The following is a 19495-nucleotide window of genomic DNA, read 5'->3' as shown; positions in this document are numbered from 1 at the left end:
TAGTAGAGATGGGGTTTCTTCATGTTGGTCAGGCTGGTCTCGAACTGCTGACCTCAGGTGATCTGCCCTCCTTGGCCTTCTAAAGTGCTGGGATTACAGGCGTGAGCCACTGCACCCGGCCTGTAGGTCATCTTTATGTCCAATCTGCCCTGACCTCTGGGGAGGTCAAGGATACCTTGCCTTCTAGGATTTTTCATATTGGAGACCAGTCTGATGAGTAGCCCTTGAGCAGGGGGTGGATTCTAAGTCTTGGAGAAAATGAGGAAGTTCTACCTCTTATGTGAGGTATGATTGAAGAAATTGTGTTTTCTTTGTTTTTTGACAGGCAGGGTCTTGCCCTGTTGCCTGGATTGGAGTGTGGTGGCATAATCATAGCTCACTGCAGTCTTGACCTCCTGGGGTCAAGCAATCCTCCCACTTCAGTCTCCTGAGTAGCTGGGACTACTAGCATGTGCCACTATGCCCAACTAATTTTTTAATTTTTTTGTAGCGATGAGGTTTTGGCTATGTTGCCCAGGCTGGATCCTCCTGCCTCAGCCTCCCAAAGTATTGGAATTATAGGCATGAGCCACTACGCCCAGCCCAGAAGTGTCTTATATTTTTAGACTTTTGAGCAGTGTTGGAATGATTGAATCGCCTGAGTGGAGAAATTTGGTAGGAAGAGACTAGAAGAGAGGCTCTTTATTAAAGACCTAAAAATAGAATTCATTAAAGTCACAAATAGATAACAGTAGGATTCCTGTCTCACTCTCTCCTGCTTTGGGTTTGTGCTACCAGCTGTTGCATCTGCTTACCTAGAAAATAGAATAATATTTTGTCAGAAGGGTCAGCAGTATAGTCCTAAAACATTGTAAGTCTGAGGATGTGCTTTTTCCAGTTTTAAAAGTAGTTTAGAAACTGACCAGATTCTTTCATGTAGGGAGGAAATCTTAGTAGGAGACGTTGGTTCTTCTGCTCATAGTGCCAGTCCTAACCTGACAGGTCCTGTGGGGTCCCCCGTTTCTTCAGAGCCCTGAGCCTTTTTCCCTTCTAGTTGAACGTTGCTGACTAGGGAGGGATCTCCTATGTAGGTCATCTGATTACCTGATTTGATCATATGGTACTGTTATTTTGGAGGAGAGGGTCTCCTTTTGATTCTAATAGCTGGAGATGAAAATGGCTCCGTATGCTTTCTTCCTATGGAGGGCTCTGCTGCCCTGAGCTGCATGTGCCCTTTACATCTGTGTGAGGGGGTGGAGGAATGTCCTGGCCTCCCCGCTTCCATCCTGCTATGGGCTTCCAGGGAGAATGGGGCCCATTGTGGGCTGTGCCCAAAGGCACAGTCCTCTGCCTCAGTGTCAGGCTTACTGTGGTCTCTGTGTCCAGTTTGCTGTGATCACTGGGTGCCAAGGGGCTGGGAGCTCAGGAAGCCATTGCTGCTTTTTTTTTTTTTGAGATGGAGTCTTGCTCTTGTCACCGAGGCTGTAGTGCAATGGCACAATCTCTGCTCACTGCAACCTCCGCCTCCCAGATTCAAGCAATTCTCCTGCCTCAGCCCCCGGAGTAGCTGGGACTACAGGCACCCGCCACCACGCCTGGCTAATTTTTTTTTTTTTTTTTTTTGAGACGGAGTCTCGCTCTGTCGCCCAGGCTGGAGTGCGGTGGCCGGATCTCGGCTCACTGCAAGCTCCGCCTCCTGGGTTTACGCCATTCTCCTGCCTCAGTCTCCCGAGTAGCTGGGACTACAGGCGCCCGCCACCTCGCTTGGCTAGTTTTTTGTATTTTTTAGTAGAGACGGGGTTTCACCGTGTTAGCCAGGGTGGTCTCGATCTCCTGACCTCGTGATCTGCCTGTCTCGGCCTCTCAAAGTGCTGGAATTACAGGCTTGAGCCTCCGCGCCCGGCCAAAATTTTTTTTTTGAGACAGAGTTTCACTCTTGTCACCCAGGCAGGAGTACAGTGGCACAATCTGAGCTCACTACAACCTCTGCCTCCTGGGTTCAAGCAATTCTCCTACCTCAGCCTCAGCCTCCCGAGTAGCTGGGCTTGCAGATGCCTGCCACCATGCCCAGCTAATTTTTGTAATTTTAGTAGAGACTGGGTTTCACCATGTTGGCCAGGCTGGTCTCAAACTCCTGACTTCAGGTGATCCACTCATCTCGGCCTCCCAGAGTTCTGGGATTACAGGTGTGAGCCACTGTGCCTGGCCTATTTTATTTTGATCTTATTTATTTATTTATATATTTTTGAGACGGAGTTTTGGTCTTGTTGCACAGGCTGTTGTGCAATGGCGCAATCTCAGCTCTCTGCAACCTCTGCCTCCCAGGTTCAAATGATTCTCCTTCCTCAGCCTCCCAAGTAACTGGAATTATAGGCACCCGCCACCACGTCCAGCTAATTTTTAAATTTTTAGTAGCGACAGAGTTTCGCCATGTTGGCCAGGCTGGTCTCGAATTCCTGACTTCAAGTGATCTGCCTGCCTCAGCCTCTCAAAGAGCTGGGATTACAGGCGTGAGCCACCGTACCCAGCGCCACTCTTGATTTTTAAATGGTTGCCTCACACTCTGTCCTATGATTTTTTGGTTTAAAAACTTTTTCTGTGTTTGAATGCTATTTTAAAGCAGTTGTTTGTTTCTCCTTGTAGGGCATAGCCCAGAAATTGAGAAGTTAGCACAGCTGGAATTGAGTCTTTTTCATATCTATGTTATCAAGCCGGGTGGGCTGAGGTGAATATGGAAGGCTCTGTGGGCTGTGGTCATGGCCTTACCTGCTGGTCTCAAGCTCTGGGTAGAGAGACTTGCCTTACAGGATAGGATGTGTGTTCACTGCTAGTGCTGCTGCTATGCTGGCAGGTGGCTGAAGTTTTGAGCACTTGGAGGGGCAGAATGTTGATTAATTGTAGGGTGGGGCCGGGCGCGGTGGCTCAAGCCTGTAATCCCAGCACTTTGGGAGGCCGAGACGGGCGGATCACGAGGTCAGGAGATCAAGACCATCCTGGCTAACCCGGTGAAACCCCGTCTCTACTAAAAAATACAAAAATCTAGCCGGGCGAGGTGGCGGGCGCCTGTAGTCCCAGCTACTCAGGAGTCTCGAGGCAGGAGAATGGCGTGAACCCAGGAGGCGGAGCTTGCAGTGAGCTGAGATCCGGCCACTGCACTCCAGCCTGGGCAACAGAGCGAGACTCCGCCTCAAAAAAAAAAAAAAAAAAAAAAAAATTGTAGGGTGGTCTCAGACTCCGTGCCCAGGAACTTGTCAGCTGGTCTTGTCTTTCTTGTGTGCAGACCCTACTCCAGCTTACCCTGAAATTTGGTAGGCAGCCCAAGCCTGTGTCTTTTGTGAGGGTAACTCGGTGCTCACCTGAGAGACAGAGCCACTGTGTGATTGGCTGGCGCTATGAGAACGGAGTCTTGTTCTGTTGCCCAGGCTGGAGTGCAGTGGTGCGATCTCAGCTCACTGCAACCTTTTGGAGACAAAAGGCCATGGTCGTGTCTGACCTTTATCTTTGTTGTAACGACCCTGAAACCCTGGCCTGAGTCTTTGAGGTGGAATTTACCCCAAGAGAAAGTGTCATGTAGTATACCAGAATTTATCAAGCCTTTCCCTAGTACTAGGACACTTAACATGTGCCTGCAGTATTTTTGTTCGTTTTGCTGTTATTTCACATTTAATTTCATTTTTGTAAATACTTAATTTTGAAGCCAAATTCAGATTTTTTCATCTTTATGTCAACTTAGGTTGCTTAGACCTCAGGTGGTAGACCAGGTTTTGTTTTCTTTTTCTTTTTTTTTTTTTTTTGAGACAAAATCTCACTCTTGTCCCCCAGGCTGGAGTGCAGTGGCATGATCATGGCTTAGTGCAGCCTGAATTCCTGGGCTTAAGCAATCCTCCTGCCTCAACCTTCTGCAAAGCTGGAACTACAGACGTGTGCCACCATGCCAGCCTATTTTTTTTCTTTCTCTTTTGTAGAGACAGGGTCTTGTTATGTTGCCCAGGCTAGTCTCAAACTCCTAGCCTCCAGTGATCCTCTCGCCTCAACCTTCCAAAGTGGTGGGATTACAGGTGTGAACCACCATGCCCAGTCTATTTTCTTGTTTTGAATTCAAGCTTTCTGAGGGTTGTCCTTTAGGAAGAGAATGTAAGGAATTCCAGAGTCAGGGAGGCATGGGCTGTGTTCTGGGAGAGGCCTAGGGAGGCACTGCTCTGGAACCGCCTGTAGGAGTGGGTGGGTGTCAGACTGCCAGCAGAAGCCAGGGTGGTGAGGGGAGGGATGAGTGTTCTGCAAGGGAGATTTATACCACTGTATTTTTTTTTTCTTTTTTTTGAGACAGAGTCTCACTGTGGAGTGTAATGGAATGATCTCGGCTCACTGCAACATCCACCTCCTGGGTTCAAGTGATTCTCCTAACTCAGCCTCCCAGGTAGCTGGGATTACAGATGTGCATCACCATGCCTGGCTAATTTTTATATTTTTAGTAGAGACGGTTTCACCCTGTTGGCCAGGCTGGTCTCGAACTCCTGACCTCAGGTGATCTGCCCACCTCGGCCTCCCAAAGTGTTGGGTTTATAGGTGTGAGCCACTGCGCTCAGCTGGATATGAATATTCTTGACAGTGTCTTCTGGGTATATACCTAAGAGTGAACTGTTAGATATATAGTATTTGATATATATATACACGCGTGCGCGTGCGTGCGCACACACACACACATATATATATATTTTTGTTTTTTTTGGAGATTCAGTCTCACTCTGTCACCCAGGCTGGAGTGCAGTGGTGTGATCTTGGCTCTCGGCTCACTGGATCCTCTGCCTCCCGGGTTTAAGTGATTCTCCTGTCTCAGCTTAACCATTAGCTGGGATTACAGGCGCATGCCACCACGCCTGGCTAATTTTTGTATTTTTAGTAATAATGGGGTTTCTCTGTGTTGCTCAGACTGGTCTCGAACTCCTGGATTGCTCAAGCCATCCACCTGCCTTGACCTCCCAGCGTGCTGGGATTTACAGGTGTGAGCCACCGTGCCTGGCCTGATGTTTTAATTATTGAGAATTTTGTATTTTTTGTAGAGATGGGGTTCTTCCTCTCTGCCTAGGCACATGACTATCTATCCCAGATGGCTGCACTGGCCTAGGACAGACGGTTCTACCCCCAGTACACCAAGGCCCTGGAGGGTGCAACCTATAGAACAGCTGGCCTCCTGTCTTCAGTAGTAGGACAAGTAACAAACTTAGACCCTGTCTTCAGTAGTAGGACAAGTAACAAACTTAGATTTGGCCATATAAATTTAGAAAAGGTTAATGTTTTCTAGAATAGTGAAACTACAGTATAAAGGTTAGACTTGAGAACCCAAAATTACTCCCTAGCTTCCCTTTCCTGCCCTTCGTGTGCTCAGCACTTGTATCTGTGTTCTCACTACCCTGAGCCCTGAGTTCTTCTGGGGTTGGCCCAGGAGTTGCCTTGGTCCAGAGAGATACCTGGGAGGAAACCACATGGAAGCAACAACAGTACTACGTATGTGTTATTATTTGGAGTAATTAGCCCATAAATTTTTTTTTTTTTTTTGAGATGGAGTCTCAGTCTGTCGCCCAGGCTGGAGTGCAGTGGCGTGATCTCGACTCACTGCCGCCTCCGCCTCCTGGGTTCAAGCAGTTCTCCTGCCTCTGCCTCCTGAGTAGCTGGGACTACAGGCGCCTGCCACCATACACGGCTAATTTTTTATATTTTTAGTAAAGACAGGGTTTCACCATGTTAGCCAGGATGGTCTTGATCTCCTGACCTCTTGATCTGCCCACCTCGGCCTCCCAAAGTGCCGGGATTACAGATGTGACCCACTGGGCCTGGCCAGCCTCATAAATTCTTGATAGCAATTTTCCTGAGGTACTCAAGTTTTACTAGAAAAACATAGCATCATGTTTTGATTCATTAGTTGTCTAGATGCTCATCCTCCTGTATTATACTGGCTATTAAGTACCATTACTCCCAGGTTGAATTTATGACATCTGCTGCCCACCATGCCCGTTAATCAAATCAATAAAGGCAGGGCAAACTGCTGTCTCGTGTTATTTCAAACTGCCCCACCTCCTTCCTCTTCCGTCTTATGTTATTAATGAAATAGTTTGACAATACTTAAATGTTAGTGAAAATAAGGGAAAAGTCATTTGTATCTTTAGGTGAGGGTGTAAATTGAAGGACAGTTTTGCCAAATCTAACAATTCCAATGTACATATCCTTTGACCCAGCAATTCCACATCTAGGATTATATCCTTAGATATGTTCTAAGAAGAATGCAAGGATGAGTGTGAGAACACCCCGGAGAGTAAGATACGCAGGATATTTAGACATTTAAATGTACCATACACAATAGGGGTGAATGAGGAGATGGATCTACCCACTGGGGCTGAGGTCTCTCAGTTCTACTAAATTAGAAAAAGGAACAGTTATTTTTATTTTTGATACGGAGTCTCGTTCCGTCGCCCATTCTGGAGTGCAGTGGTGCGGTCGTGGCTCACTGAAACCTTTGCTTCCCAAACAAGCGATTCTCCTGCCTCAGCCACCTGAGTAGCTGGGATTACAGGCGCACGCCACCATGACCGTCTAATTTTTTGTATTTTTAATAGAGACGGTGTTTCATCATGTTGTCCAGGCTGGCCTCGAACTCCTGACCTTGTGATCCCCCCGCCAGTTGTGAGCCACTACGTCCGGCAAAAAAAAGGAACAGTTTTGAAGAATTTGGTTTCATTTGAACGTTAAGAGTGAAATAAAAAGAGATGTGCTTGTTTATGTGTTTAGAGATACACATTCAATGTGTCATATGTGGAGACCTACTGAGGAAAGTCAGTCTGCTCACCTGAGGACCTGGGAAGGAGACCTGCTTTTCACTTGTGTCCTAGTGTGGTGTTGGAATTTATTTTACTTCCATGTGAATTACTTTTTTTTTTTTTTTTTTGAGACAGAGTTTCACTCTTGTTGCCCAGGCTCGAGTGCAATGGCGTGATCTTGGCTCACTGCAACCTCCACCTCCTGGGTTCAAGCGATTCTCCTGCCTCAGCCTCCCGAGTAGCTGGGATTACAGGCGCATGCCACCACACTCCACTAATTTTTGTATTTTTAGTAGAGACAGGGTTTCGTTGGTAGGTGATCGCCCGCCTCGGCCTCTCAAAGTACTGGGATTACAGGCGTGAGTCACTGCGCCTGGCCTTTTTTTTTTTTCTTGGAGACACAGTTTTGCTCTTGTTGCCCAGGCTGGAGTGCAATGGCGTGATCTCGGCTCACCGTAACCTCCGCCTCCCGGGTTCAGGCGATTTTCCTGCCTCAGCCTCCCGAATAGCTGGGATTACAGGCATGTGCCACCATGCCTGGCTAATTTTGTATTTTCATTTGAGAAGGGGTTTATCCATGTTGGTTGGGCTGGTCTCGAACTCCCAACCTCAAGTGATCCGCCCACCTCTGCCTCCCATAGTTCTGGGATTACAGGTGTGAGCCACCGTGCCTGGCCTGTGAATTACTTTTATTACATTAAGTCAAAGGGGAGGACCAGACAGCTGATGACATCATTGTGAGATAGTGGGAACCAATAGTAGGGAATCAGATACTGGGAAACACCGGATGCAGCCTGCCCACATTTTGCCCTTAGCTCTGGGACCTCTGAACTTGGTAATGGTCTGATTTGGGTTTTTTTTCCTTTAGGAGGGAAGGTTCCTGGGAAGGGAAGATAGAATCTATTTTTAATATTAAGTAAATATAGCTCAATGTAGTAATTTTGGGCCCTAGTGTGACATTTTCTTCCATTATAACCCAAGTCACTTTTAAAATAAACAAAATCCTTTTTTTGTATATTTTGTGTTTGTAATGTTGCTAGAGGAAAATACTTTTGAAATATCCTCACTTCCCTTCGTAAACTTGGGATGGCTTGGGACCTGGTGGGGTATGTATTTTGAATCATGCTGTCTGGGGGATTAGTGCCTGAAATCCAGATTCCTACTGGACAAAGCGCTGGGGTTTGAGGTAAGTGGGGTGGGATGGGGCGAGGGTTATATAGCTATCACAGATAACAGAGCTTACCTGCTGACTTTGCTTCACAATTGTCAGTGCATAGACCTGCTTTGGCACGGACATCCTGAGAGGGGACTTGGACCATGACCCATATTCCTTTCTCTTACTACCGTGGCCGGCTATTTTAGTAACTTCTAAAAATTTTGGGCACCGTGGCTCACGCCTGTAATCTCAACACTTTGGGAGGCCGAGGCGGGCGGATCACGAGGTCAGGAGATAGAGACAATCCTGGCTAACACGGTGAAACCCCGTCTCTACTAAAAATATAAAAAAAATTAGCCGGACTTGGTTGCAGGCGCATGTAGTCCCAGCTATTCGGGCGGCTGAGGCAGGAGAATAATGTGAACCTGGGAGGCGGAGCTTGCAGTGAGCCGAGATTGCGCCTCTGCCCTCTAGCCTGGGTGAAAGAGCGAGACTCCGTCTCAAAAAAAAAAAAAATTTTTTTTAATGTAACTTTAAATTTACAGAAAAATTGCAAGAATAATTCAAGAAACTCCCAAATACTCTGGAGTCACCATTTGTTTACATTTTGCTGTGATTGCTCTGTCATTCTCTTTTCTATCTATATCTTTTTTCCTGAACCATCTGTGAGTAATTGACAGATCATATCTCTTTACCCCTACATTTTTTTTTTTTTTTGGAGATAGGGTCTTGATCTGTCGCCTAGGCTGGAGAGCGGTGATGAGATTTCGGCTTATTGCCACCTCCGCCTCCCAGGCTTGAGTGATCTTCCTGCCTTAGCCTCCCTCCGGAGTAGCTGAGACTACAGGTGTAGGTTACCATGCTGGCCTAATTTTGTATTTTTTTTTTTTTTTTTTTTTTTGAGACGGAGTCTCGCTCTGTCGCCCAAGCTGGAGTGCAGTGGCGCGATCCCGCCTCCCGGGTTCACGCCATTCTCCTGCCTCAGCCTCCCGAGTAGCTGGGACTACAGGCACCCGCCACCGCGCCCGGCTAATTTTTTGTATTTTTTAGTAGAGACGGGGTTTCACCATGGTCTTGATCTCCTGACCTTGTGATCCGCCCGCCTCGGCCTCCCAAAGTGCTAGGATTACAGGCGTGAGCCACTGCGCCCGGCCAATTTTGTATTTTTTTGTAGAGACGGGGTTTGAGACCAGCCTGTTGCGCAGGCTGGTCTCAAACTCCTCAGCTCAAGCTATCTGCCCGCCTCAGCCTCCCAAAGTGCTGGGATTACAGACGTGAGCCACAACACCTGGCCTACTCCTAAATTCTTTTTTTTTTTTTTTTGAGATGGAGTCTCACTCTTTTGTCCAGGTTGGAGTGCAGTGGCACAATCTTAGCTCACTGCAACCTCCAGCTCCCAGGTTCAAGCGATTTTCCTGCCACAGTCTTCCTGAGTAGCTGGGACTACAGGCACACACTACCACACCTAATTTTTGTATTTTTCGTAGAGACAGGTTTCGCCATGTTGGCCAGGGTGGTCTCTAACTCCTGACCTCACGTGATCTGCCCTTCTTGGCCTCCCAAAGTGCTGGGGTTACAGGCGTGAGCCACCGTGCCCAGCCTTCCTAAATTCTTAACTGTGTATTTCCTAAGGATGAGAATATTATCTTACATAACCACAGTATAGCTATCAACATCAGGAAATTTAAGACTAGTAGAATACTGTTCTGTTATTTTTATTTTATTTTTTGAGACAAGGTCTGGCTCTATCGCCCAGGCTGGAGTGCAGTGGTGCAGTCTTGGCTCACTGCAGCCTTCACCTCTCAGGCTCAAGCCGTCCTCCCTCAGCCTCTTGAGTAGCTGGGACTATGGGTGCACACCACCATGCCTGGCTGATTTTTGTATAGACGGGGTTTTGCCATGTTGCCCAGGCTGGTCTCAAACTCCTGAGCTCAAGTGATCTGCCCACTTTAGCCTCTCAAAGTGCTGGGATTACAGGCATGAGCCACCATGTCTGGCCGAATACTGTTATCTAATCTACAGTCCATATTCACTTTGTCTCAGTTGTCCCAGTACATCTTTGGTATTGCCATATGAGTAGGCACAAGGTGCAGGTTTGTTTTGATGATCAACTCTAATTAAAGAGACACTTGGCAGTTTTCTCCATGAAAAGTTGATATTTTCTCCTTTGTAATAAGTCATTTATGGGGGGAACACTTGAGACTATGTAAATATCCTGTTGCTTTCCTCATCAAATTTTGACCCTCTATCTTCAGCATTCAATGATGCTTCTGAGTCCATTAGTCCTTCTGCATTTTTTGTCACCTTACTGTAAGGAAGAGCTTTTCTCATCTCCTATGTTTACTCATTAATTGGTTATTTATATTCATATTAATAGCTTATTCAATGTGGTGTAATACATTCATGTCACTGTTCATTTCTTTCTTTTTTTTTTTTTTTTTTGAGACAGTCTTGCTCTCCTAGGTTCAAGTGATTCTCCTGCTTCAGCCTCCTAAGTAGCTGGGATTACAAGTGTGTACCACCATGCTTGGGTAATTTTTGTACTTTTAGTAGAGACAGGGTTTCTCTGTGTTGGTCAGGTTTGTCTCAAACTCCTGACCTCAAGTGATCTGCCCACCTCAGCCTCCCAAAATGCTGAGATTACAGGTGTGAGCCACTGTGCCCGGCCTTTTTTTTTCCCTCTTTTTTTAGAGACAGGATCTCACTCTATTGCCCAGGCTGGTGTACAGTGGCATGATCATAGCTCACTACAGCCTTGATCTCCTGGGCTCAAGCAATCCTCCTGCCTCAGCCTCCTGAGTAGCTGTGACTACTGGCACACACCACCATGGCCAGCTAATTTTTTTCTATTTTTATTATTTATTTATTCTTTTGAGACAGAATCTCATTCTGTTGCCCAGGGTGGAGTGCAGTGGCGCTATCTCGGCTCACTGCAACCTCCACCTCCCCGGCTCAAGCAAGTCTCCTGCCTCAGCCTCCCAAGTACCTGAGATTACAGGTGCCTGCCATCATGCTCAGCTAATTTCTGTATTTTTTTTAGTAGAGACGGGGTTTCACCCGTCTGGCCAGGTTGGTCTTGAACTCTTGACCCAGGTGGTCCCCCTGCCTCGGCCTCCCAAACTCAGGGATTACAGGCGTAAGCCACCGCACCCGGCATTTTTTTCTGTTTTTAATAGAGATGAGGTCCCACTATATTGCCGGAACTGGTCTCAAACTCCTGGGCTTAAGTGATCCTCCTGCCTCAGCCACCCGAAACGTTGGGATTACAGGCATGAGCCACCGCTCCCACCCAAGTTTGTTTTTTGTTTTTTGTTTTTTTTTTTTTGAGACGGAGTCTCGCTCTGTCGCCCAGGCTGGAGTGCAGTGGCCGGATCTCAGCTCACTGCAAGCTCCGCCTCCCGGGTTTACGCCATTCTCCTGCCTCAGCCTCCTGAATAGCTGGGACTACAGGCGCCTGCCACCGCACCAGGCTAAGTTTTTGTATTTTTAGTAGAGACGGGGTTTCACCGTGGTCTCGATCTCCTGACCTTGTGATCCACCAGCCTCGGCCTCCTAAAGTGCTGGGATTACAGGCGTGAGCCACCACGCCCGGCCTTGTTTCTTTTTTTTTTTTTTTTTTTTTTTTTTTGAGACGGAGTCTTGCTCTGTCGCCCAGGCTGGAGTGCAGTGGCCGGATCTCAGCTCACTGCAAGCTCCGCCTCCCGGGTTCACGCCATTCTCCCGCCTCAGCCTCCCGAGTAGCTGGGACTACAGGCGTCCGCCACATCGCCCGGCTAGTTTTTTGTATTTTTTAGTAGAGACGGGGTTTCATCGTGTTAGCCAGGATGGTCTCGATCTCCTGACCTCGTGATCCACCCGTCTCGGCCTCCCAAAGTGCTGGGATTACAGGCTTGAGCCACCGCGCCCGGCCTTTTTTTTTTTTTTTTGAGACAGAGTCTCATTCTTTTGCCCAGGTTGGAATGCAGTGGTGTGTTCTCGGCTCACTGCAACCTCTGCCTCCTCCTTCCAAGTAGCAGGGATTATAGGCACCTGCCATGATGCTCGGCTATTTTTGTAGTTTTAGTAGAGATGGGGTTTTGCCATGTTGACCAGGCTGGTCTCAAACTCCTGACCTCAAGTGGTCCTCCCTCCTTGGACTCCCAAAGTGCTGGGAGTACAGGTATGAGCCACTGCGCCTGGCCCCAAGTCTATTCTTTTTTTTTTTTTTTTTTTTTTTTTGAGATGGAGTCTCACTTTGTTGCCCAGGTTGGAGTGCAGTGGTGAGATCTCGGCTCCCTGCAACCTCTGCCTCCCGGGTTCAAACAATTCTGCCTCAGCCTCCTGAGTAACTGGGATTACAGGCATGGGCCTCCTAGCCCAGCTAATTTTTGTATTTTTAGTAGAGATGGGGTTTCACCATATTGGTCAGGCTGGTCTTGAACTCCTGACCTTGTGATCTACCCCCCTCAGCCTCCTAAATTGCTGGGATTACAGGCGTGAGCCACTGTACCCAGCCTGGCCCCAAGTCTATTCTTAAGACTACAGAACTTTTGATGTAAGATTCACTGGACAGATACACAACAACAAGACATAAAATAAATCTTTTATTTACAACATAAGATCTTTAAGTAGTTAGCTCCCAGTTGAAATAATGATTTGGACTGAATGTGGTGGCTTATGCCTATAATCCCAGCATTTTAGGAGGCTGAGGTGGGAGAATTGCTTGAGCCCAGGAATTTGAGACCAGCCTGGGCAACATGGTTAGGCCCCATCTCTACAAAAGATAAAAAATTAGCCAAGTGTGGTGGTGCTATGCTTGTAATCCCAGCTATTTGGGAAGCTGAGGTGGGAGGATCACTTGAGCCTGGGAGGGCGAGGCTGCAGTGAGCCATCATTGTGTCACTGCACTCCAGCCCAGGTGACGGAGTGAGACCCTTTATCTTTAAAGGAAAATTTAAAAAGGGATAAATGCAGGAGATCTTCATCTTATCAAAAGGGTGCTGTTGTAATTTATATATTTCTAAGTACTGGATGGGGAGGGGGAGTAGCAGCTCCAAGGTACTTTTCAGTGGTGGCCTTAATCTGCTGATGCGTGGAAGGTGTTTTCTTCCAAATAGCCCTAGGATCTCCTGAATTTCTAGGTTGGGCCACTCAGGCATGGATTGACTCCTACGGTTCAGGTGGATGGAGATCCCACCAGCCCACAGCTTAATTCTTCAGATGCTTTATCTTCGTTTCTCGTGTGTCTTCAGTTGGCTTCTCATGTGAGCACATAAATACCCTGCAGAATTCCTTTCCAGTCTTTATGTAAATCATTATTTTTGTTTTCTTTTTTTTTTGAGACGACAGCGTCTTGCTGTGTCACACTGGCTGGAGTGCAGTGGCATGATCACGGCTCACTGCAACCTCAACCTCCCAGGCTCAAGCGATCCTCCCACTTCAGCCTCCTGAGTAGCTGAGATTTTAGGCATGCGTCACCACACTCAGCTAATTTTAAAAAATATTTTGTAGAGACAGGGTCTCTCTGTGTTGCCCAGCCTGGTCTCAAACTCCTGGGCTCAAGCAATCCATCCACCTTAGCCTCCCAAAGTGCTGGGATTACAGGCGTGAACCACTGCCCTGCCTGCTTTTCATTTTTAATCCTTGGGTTCTAAAATGCAGGAATTAATTTCCAAATAATTAGTATGGAATGGAATCCCACTTTTTCCTGTGTGCTGAGAGAATGATCAAAGACCACAGAAAGGAGATGGAGACAGAAGAAGGTGAGAGCAAGGGCATTTTTAAGGATTTCTTCAGTCTTGTTAATCTGAGTGTAAATTCTGTGTGGCAGATAGCAGCTGAGGATCCCCTGAAGTTTTGAGGAGAAGGAAAGCCCTTGAGAATAATGGGTTTTCTTGGTCTTACTTTGTATAAGAAGAGCCCAAACTGGACATATCTCCAGATATGTGCTGTGGTCTTTAACAAGCAGCCCAACATCCTTTGCTGGGGAAGGCCAGCAATGTGGGAGCTAGTGGGGCCTGGCCCAGGAGCCTTGTGTTCACCAGGTCACTGGGAGCTGGTGCTCTCTGATGTCCCTCTACGAAAGCCTGCTTCTGAAATCAGGTGTGGTGGGCATCACTGTCCATAGTGTTGGCCTGGCCCGTCATTTCACTGATCATAGAATGGCTGTAGCTTTGCAGAGCAGGGATTGCGAGAATGGAAGACTGTCTTTTGGCTCTTTTGCCCTAGTTTTTGGAAGCACGTCAGTTAGAGAAGTTTGTGATTTTTTAGAATTTGTTGCTGTGGTAAGGCTGAAGCAGGTAAAAGGGCCAATTAGAACCATCTGTGGGAGGGAAGGAATTCTGTTAGCAGGAAGGAAAACCTGAGCAAAGGGAGTGGGTGCTAGTTTTGTCTTGTTCTTTTATAAACAAAGTGTGTTGATATGGCAGTTTCTGGCATGGGTGAAATGTTTTTGATGGTTGAACATGAAGAATGTAGCCAAAAACAAGAATGTGGCTAAAAGCAAGTCACAACTTCAGACAATGAAGATTGAAGCATTTGCCTAGATAAATACTCTATAGTGAATATGCAAGAACTCCCACATACCCGTTTGGCTCCTGAGGCATTGTGCTTAGGGCCCCAGGCCTTTATTAGAGAGCTGCTGGCAGGGTCAAGGGCTGGGTTGCCTGGAGTTTCGCTGACATTTCACCTCACTTCTCTGTTTTTGGAGTCTAATTAGCCAATTAGGTCAGAAAGGCCAGCAGCCAGCACACTTTTTCTAAATTTAATTCATCATTGCTAGATTAGCATATTAATTTTGAGCTGTGGCACTTACTTTTAATCTTTTGTAGTGTAATAGAAAAACCAGAAAGCTCAGCATTGAACTTCAAAGTGTGAAATCAGGTGATCATTGCCATTATGCTTGGTGAATAATAATTATTATTATTATTATTGAAGACAGAGTCTCGCACTGTCATCCAGGCTGGAGCACAGTGGCGCGATCTTGGCTCATTGCAACCTCCGCCTCGCAGGTTCAAGTGATTTTCCTGCCTCAGCCTCCCAAGTAGCTGGGACTACAGATGCGTGCCACCACGCCCAGCTAGTTTTTGTATTTTCAATAGAGACGGGGTTTCACCGTTAGCCAGGATGGTCTTGATTTCTTGACCTTGTGATTCGCCCGCCTCGGCCTCCCAAAGTGCTGGGATTACAGGTGTGAGCCACTGGCGCCTGGCCACTTGGTGAATTATTTAGGGGATTTAGTGAAAGTTCCTTTCCTGTACTCTGCGGGCATCTGCTGAGTACCTGCTTGGTGCCAGGCATCTACTTGGAGAGAAAGCAGCAGAGTAAGTGCTGTCAAGACCCCTGTAGTGGACCTGTTCTCCCCCTTTTCTCTCAAGGGAACCATTGGCATCCAGCCTTGACCCCCAGTAGACACTGATCATCCTGCCCCCCCCAGCATAGCCCCACTGTACCTTTGTACTGAGTTGGGTAGGGGATAGGATGGCCAGGGGGAGTTTCGGGAAGTCAGAAGGCAACTTCTAGTTTCTGTTACAGTAAGCACTTGGAAAATGACTGTTTATAATGTATTAGTATAAATACTTGGTTTGTTACCACTTGTGTTTCCTGATTTAGTAATGTATATAAACCTTAATTGAATATTTTTGTGTGAAACTTGGAAAGACTGCATCTGTAGCAAATAAAGCCTCACACCTAGCACAGGGTAGGTAGTTGGTAAATATGTGCTGAAGTGTTAATTGTTGGGCTGCCTTCAGAGAATTGTAGTTTGCTTTAATTGCATTTTTGGATGCCACACGGGTACAAGGATGTGGTAATTCATTTCCACTTGGATTCTGCTGAGTCTGGCCACCCACCTCTCATACTTATTCCCCCACCACTACTCCACCTCCCACTCTAGCTGCTGCAGCCAAATGGACAGTTAGGGCCAGGCGCAGTGGCTCATGCCTGTAATCCCAGCACTTTGGGAGCCTGAGGTGGGCGGATCACAATGTCAGGAGTTCAAGAACAGCCTGGCCAATATGGTAAAACCCTGTCTCTACTAAAAATACAAAAATTAGCTGGGCGTGGTGGCAGGCACCCGTAGCCCCAGCTACTCAGGAGGCTGAGGCAGGAGAATCGCTTGAACCCGGAAGGCAGAGGTTGCAGTGAGCCGAGATGTCGCCACTACACTCCAACCTGGGCGACAGAGCAAGCGAGACTCTGTCTCAAAAAACAAACAAAAAAACCCAGAAACCAAAATGGATGGTTAGGTCTGGTCCTTGTCCTTGGCCTCAGTTTATCCTTTTCTGTCTTCAGTGTCTTACCTGGGCACCGGTAATTAAAGGACTGGAGCATGTCATCACGGGGATATGCCCCTAAAAGCCTCCTAAATTATTTTCTTCTGAAGTCTAATTGATGTAACTCTAAGTGATGTTTTCTAAAATATTGTGGCAAAATATACATAACAAGGATGATGTATTTATTTCTTTATCTATTTTGAGACAAGGTCTTGCTTTGTCACCCAGGCTGGAGCACAGTGGTGGAATCATGGCTTACTTCAGTCTCGACCTCCTGGACCAAGCAGTCCTCCCACCTCAGGCTGAGTAGCTGGGACTACAGGTGCATGCCCATATACCTTGCTAATTTTTAAATTTTTAAAAAAAATTTTATTTTACTTATTTATTTTTTTTGAGATTGAGTCTCACTCTGTCACCCAGGCTGGAGTGCAGTGGCGCAATCTCGACTCACCGCAACCTCCGCCTCCCAGGTTCAAGCAATTCTCCTGCCTCAGCCTCCTGAGTAGCTGGGACTACAGGCGTGCACCTACCATGCCCGGCTAATTTTTTTTGTATTTTTAGTAGAGACAGGGTTTCGCCATATTGGCCAGGATGGTCTCCATCTCTTGACCTTGTGATCTGCCTTCCTCGGCCTCCCAGAGTGTTGGGATTACAGGTGTGAGCCACTACGCCTGGCCTAAATTTTTTTTTTTGTAGGGATGGGGGTGTCACTGTGTTGCCCAGGCTTACGTTTTTTTTTTTGTTTTTTTGAGATGGAGTCTTGCTCTGTCACCCAGGCTGGAGTACAGTGGCCGGATCTCAGCTCACTGCAACCTCCACCTCCCAGGTTTACGCCATTCTCCTGCCTCAGCCTCCCGAGTAGCTGGGACTACAGGCGCCCGCCATGTCACCCGGCTAGTTTTTTGTATTTTTTAGTAGAGACGGGGTTTCACCGTGTTAGCCAGGATGGTCTCGATCTCCTGACCTCGTGATCCACCCGTCTCAGCCTCCCAAAGTGCTGGGATTACAGGCTTGAGCCATTGCGCCCGGCCCAGGCTTACGTTTTAATATACCATCTTAACCATTAAAAATGTTTTTTTTTTTAGGGGCTGGGTGTAGTGACTTGTCCTTATAATCCCAGTGCTTGGGGAGGCTGAGGCGGGAGGATTGTTTGAGCCAGGAGTTTGAGACTAGCCTGGGCAACATAGTGAGACCCTGTCTCTACAAAATAAAAACTAAAAAAATGGCCCAGCCTGATGACTCATACCTATAATCCCAGCACTTTGGGAGGCCGAGGTGGGCAGATCACCTGAGATCAGGAGTTCAAGACCATCGTGGCCAACATGGTGAAACCCCACCTCTACTAAAAATACAAAAATTAGCCGGGCGTCGTAGTGGGCGCCTATAATCCCAGCTACTTGAGAGGTTGACGCGAGAGAATCGCTTGAACCCAGGAGGCGGAGGTTGTAGTGAGCTGAGATTGTGCCGCTGCACTCTAGCCTAGGTGACAGACCAAGACTGCATCTCAAAAAAAAAAAAAAAAAAAAAGCCGCGCATGGTGGTATGAACCAGTAGTCCCAGCTGTGGGAGGCTGAGGCAGAAGGATAACTTGAGCCCAGGAGTTCGAGGTTACAGAGGTTCATTGTACCACTGTACTCCACCCTGGGTGATAGATTGAGAGACTGTCTCTCAAAACAAAACAAAACAAAAAACAAACCCCAAACTCACCTTTTTAAATTGTAAAAAGCACAATATAAAACTTTCCATCTTCAAAGTCAAGTATACTGTTCGGTAATGAATAATGTTTAACGCAGTCTATGGACTTCAGTGGAATGTAGAAGGAATTCTTTCAGTGAGCCCCAACATGTACCATGTTAGAATCTACTCAGATTAAAAGCCATGGTTCAGTGGAGAATGACTGTTCAGCCCTGGGTTTTGAACCTTGCCTTTCTTCCCTTTCCCTGGAACATGTCTGCACCTGGGTGGATTTATACCCAGGTTTTAAACCTTTGCTTCCTGTCTTTGTTGGAAAAAACCAAATCACTGCTAGCAGAAGCCACTGCCCTTGGTTTATCTGTGATAAGTGAGAATTTGCAAGAATTTTCCAAGTGAGAGAAGTGTTCAAAGTAGCTTTTCTGTTTGATAGAATGTTGTGTAGTGCTTGCCTCTCAGGGGTGGTATTTTTTCTCCCACATATTTTGATCTTTAAATCTCTTGCTGTATATGTGACCCCGACTTCCTTTGGTTGGTCCTCTAGCTCCCTGATGGTCCTGGGGCTGCCTCCATATCGCTGGTGGTATTTCCACATTGCCTGCAGTTTAGGTAGGAACCTGTCCCATGTCAGGGAAACCTTATCTACCCCCTGAACTGAGCAATTTTAGGGCGATACCTTGAATCTTCACCAGTCACTTGGCTTTAGACCTTTCTCATCTGATGCCAAGGAGTCAAAAAGGCCTGTTTTTAACTAGAAGTAGAGAAATCTGATTTTTCTTTTTTTTTATATTTGGAGCTCAAATAAACAATGACTTCACACCATTGTTTTCCATTGTGTTGAGTACATCCTGTTGGCCATGATATTGAGAAGTTTTTTTTTTTTTTTTTTTTTTTTTTTTTTTTTTTGAGATGGAGTCTCGCTCTGTCGCCCGGGCTGGAGTGCAGTGGCCGGATCTCGGCTCACTGCAAGCTCCGCCTCCCGGGTTCACGCCATTCTCCTGCCTCAGCCTCCCGTGTAGCTGGGACTACAGGCGCCCGCCACTTCGCCCGGCTATTTTTTTGTATTTTTTAGTAGAGACGGGGTTTCACCGTGTTAGCCAGGATGGTCTCGATCTCCTGACCTCGTGATCTGCCCGTCTCGGCCTCCCAAAGTGCTGGGATTACAGGCTTGAGCCACCGCGCCCGGCCGATATTGAGAAGTTTTAAACTGGTTAACCTTTCAGAAACTACATTAATGTTGCACTGACAGTTAATATTTAACTTCTGAGTATCAAAGTGTTTTTTGCTAGATTGAACCTGAAGTGGTTAATATTTCCGCTTTTTGTGTTTTCGAAAACTGTTTACAACAGGAACATGGAATTTTATTATTTTAATCTGATTTTAAAATGAATATCCCATTTTCTTTATTTTTATTTATTTAATATTTATTTTGAGATAGGGTCTTGCTGTGTCATCCAGGCTGGAGTGCTGTGTTGTAATCTCACTGCAGTCTCACCATCCTGGGTTCAAGCAATTCAGTCACCTCAGCCTCCCAAGTAACTGTAATTACAGGCATGCGCCACCATGCCTGGCTAATTTTTGTACTTTTTTGTAGAAACAGAGTT

At 46.8% G+C, this 19495-nt stretch overlaps 1 protein-coding gene across 10 annotated transcripts in view; it reads left to right on the top strand.

The window, feature by feature from the left end:
• Positions 1 to 19495, top strand: part of DAG1 (dystroglycan 1) — a 74534-nt gene that overhangs the window by 13030 nt on the left and 42009 nt on the right. The window contains exon 1 of one of the 10 annotated variants that reach the window (XM_073010177.1): positions 4378 to 4396. The exons of the other annotated variants lie outside the window; for them this stretch is intronic. The gene's annotated coding sequence lies outside the window, so the exon portion shown is untranslated. Of the gene's footprint in view, positions 1 to 4377; positions 4397 to 19495 lie in introns of those variants that run through there. 10 annotated transcript variants of the gene reach the window in all.

Source organism: Chlorocebus sabaeus, chromosome 22 (assembly GCF_047675955.1).
Source record: "Chlorocebus sabaeus isolate Y175 chromosome 22, mChlSab1.0.hap1, whole genome shotgun sequence".
Taxonomy (NCBI): domain Eukaryota; kingdom Metazoa; phylum Chordata; class Mammalia; order Primates; family Cercopithecidae; genus Chlorocebus; species Chlorocebus sabaeus.
This window is presented reverse-complemented; position numbering and strand designations above follow the sequence as displayed.